This window comes from Pelodiscus sinensis, unplaced genomic scaffold, assembly GCF_049634645.1.
Source record: "Pelodiscus sinensis isolate JC-2024 unplaced genomic scaffold, ASM4963464v1 ctg41, whole genome shotgun sequence".
Lineage (NCBI taxonomy): Eukaryota > Metazoa > Chordata > Testudines > Trionychidae > Pelodiscus > Pelodiscus sinensis.
Window position 1 is genome coordinate 16767 of NW_027465993.1, and position 3058 is coordinate 19824.

The following is a 3058-nucleotide window of genomic DNA, read 5'->3' on the forward strand; positions in this document are numbered from 1 at the left end:
CCCTAACCCTAACCCTAACCCTAACCCTAACCCTAACCCTAACCCTAACCCTAACCCTAACCCTAACCCTAACCCTAACCCTAACCCTAACCCTAACCCTAACCCTAACCCTAACCCTAACCCTAACCCTAACCCTAACCCTAACCCTAACCCTAACCCTAACCCTAACCCTAACCCTAACCCTAACCCTAACCCTAACCCTAACCCTAACCCTAACCCTAACCCTAACCCTAACCCTAACCCTAACCCTAACCCTAACCCTAACCCTAACCCTAACCCTAACCCTAACCCTAACCCTAACCCTAACCCTAACCCTAACCCTAACCCTAACCCTAACCCTAACCCTAACCCTAACCCTAACCCTAACCCTAACCCTAACCCTAACCCTAACCCTAACCCTAACCCTAACCCTAACCCTAACCCTAACCCTAACCCTAACCCTAACCCTAAGCCCTAACCCTAACCCTAACCCTAAGCCCTAACCCTAACCCTAACCCTAAAGCCCAAACCCTAAAGCCCAAACCCTAAAGCCCAAACCCTAAAGCCCAAACCCTAAAGCCCAAACCCTAAAGCCCAAACCCTAAAGCCCAAACCCTAAAGCCCAAACCCTAAAGCCCAAACCCTAAAGCCCAAACCCTAAAGCCCAAACCCTAAAGCCCAAACCCTAAAGCCCAAACCCTAAAGCCCAAACCCTAAAGCCCAAACCCTAAAGCCCAAACCCTAAAGCCCAAACCCTAAAGCCCAAACCCTAAAGCCCAAACCCTAAAGCCCAAACCCTAAAGCCCAAACCCTAAAGCCCAAACCCTAAAGCCCAAACCCTAAAGCCCAAACCCTAAAGCCCAAACCCTAAAGCCCAAACCCTAAAGCCCAAACCCTAAAGCCCAAACCCTAAAGCCCAAACCCTAAAGCCCAAACCCTAAAGCCCAAACCCTAAAGCCCAAACCCTAAAGCCCAAACCCTAAAGCCCAAACCCTAAAGCCCAAACCCTAAAGCCCAAACCCTAAAGCCCAAACCCTAAAGCCCAAACCCTAAAGCCCAAACCCTAAAGCCCAAACCCTAAAGCCCAAACCCTAAAGCCCAAACCCTAAAGCCCAAACCCTAAAGCCCAAACCCTAAAGCCCAAACCCTAAAGCCCAAACCCTAAAGCCCAAACCCTAAAGCCCAAACCCTAAAGCCCAAACCCTAAAGCCCAAACCCTAAAGCCCAAACCCTAAAGCCCAAACCCTAAAGCCCAAACCCTAAAGCCCAAACCCTGGCTCAGCTCTTTCCAGGCTAGAGAGAATGACACCACAACAGGATTTCACATCAAGTTTATTTGGCAACAAAATGGCTTCCTTTTACAGCAACAGCTTACACATTTGGACTGTGACCAATACTGGACAAGTCCTATGACATGAACAATAATAACGTTCCATTTTCAGAGTCTTACATGACATGGTGAACATACACTGCAAACAATACCTTCTCATATCAAAACCTCTCCTCTACAATATCTTGGCCCACATCTCTAGCCTTTGTGATCCAGAGTTGACCACGTGTCGCCTAGCAAACGGCCAGCATGGTTCCTCCTTAGCACCATCTTGTCAAAAAAGTTAAGTCAAAGACTGTCCGGGACAGTCCCAACCCTGATGCAGTGCAGCGAAACAGCCGGAAGGCTGACAGTTTAAAAAAAAAGTCAGCCTTGCGGCTGTTTGACTGCACTGCATCAGGGTTTATCATCACTGCAGTGATGATGCACTTTATGACTTGGATGACAAAATGAGTCATCTCACCAAGACTCAAACTACACATTACACTCTTAGAAATACAGCACTTAGAATACATCAAATGCATGACAATACATCAAATGATACAGCACTCCAATACATCAAATGCATGACAATACATCAAATAATAAAACACGCCAAAACAAAAACACATACAGCACATTACAGTGCCCTCTCTTTACTTTGATGGCTAGAACACACACAATAACCACCAACTTCATTAATTTTGAATTTTTGGTACATGAACTTGACATATCTACCAATTGCGACTGTGAAAATATTAACAATGCCAACTCAGAACTTTGGTACAAGCCATCAAGACAAGAGAACACTGCAAATCACAAAGCGAGAAATACACAAACTCCACATCTTCCAAACAAAGGCACGCCAAATTCTTCTCCAGCCACGTAGAAATGTTCAGATCACACCAAAGAGGAAGACTTCCTACAGAAAGACAAAACAATTGTCACGGTTAATGCCCATACGACAAACTCGAGCCACTTCCGCTTCCAAAAAACACACATATACGGTGTAGTGCGAGTGAATTTCCCCCAGTGACATGCACCCAGTGAAATACATTTTCCCGAGCAAAATGCACAGCTCACACAACCCCTGATCAGAACCATACTTAACTTGGAAATCTGAAAGCAAATCCGATGCAAACTCTACATCTTCAAAACCAGCAAAGACACACCAAACTCCTCTCTGATAACAGACAAATCTCCAGATGGTACCGATGGAGAACACTTCCTATAGAAATGAAAAACAATTCTTACAGTTAAGGCCTGTACAACAAAACACAAACCACCTCAGCTTGCAAAAGGGCTCTATACAATCTAGCACAGGTAAACTTCCCCAGCGACATGCACCCAGTGAAATACAAAAACACAACAAAAGCCCTGATCGAGGACCATACTTAACTTGAAAATCTGAAAGCATATCTTCCAAACTGGCAAAGACAAGCCAAAGTCTTCTCCGCTTACAGAGAAATCTTTAGAGCACACCAACAGGGAACACTTCCTATGGAAATGAAAAACAATTCTCACGGTTAAGGCACACACGACAAACAAACTACCTCAGCTTGCAAAACAGGCATATGTGCAACATACCACAGCTGAATTTCCCCAAGTGACATGCACCCACTGAACCACATTGCTCAACTGAAACTCAGACCACGCACGACAAAATCCAACCGCTGATCGAGAACCGTACTTAACTTGAGAATGTGAAATCAAATCCTATGTAAACTCTACTGCTTCAAAAATGGCAAAAATCACACAGAACTCTTCTCC

At 45.1% G+C, this 3058-nt stretch overlaps 1 long non-coding RNA gene across 1 annotated transcript; it reads right to left on the reverse strand.

The window, feature by feature from the left end:
* Positions 1 to 1301: 1301 nt before the first annotated feature.
* LOC142825756 (uncharacterized) lies at positions 1302 to 2812 on the reverse strand. The gene is made up of 3 exons (XR_012900101.1): positions 2688 to 2812; positions 2400 to 2516; positions 1302 to 2210 (listed from the first exon to the last, which is right to left on the reverse strand). It is a non-coding gene; the product is annotated as an uncharacterized LOC142825756 (long non-coding RNA).
* Positions 2813 to 3058: the final 246 nt, after the last annotated feature.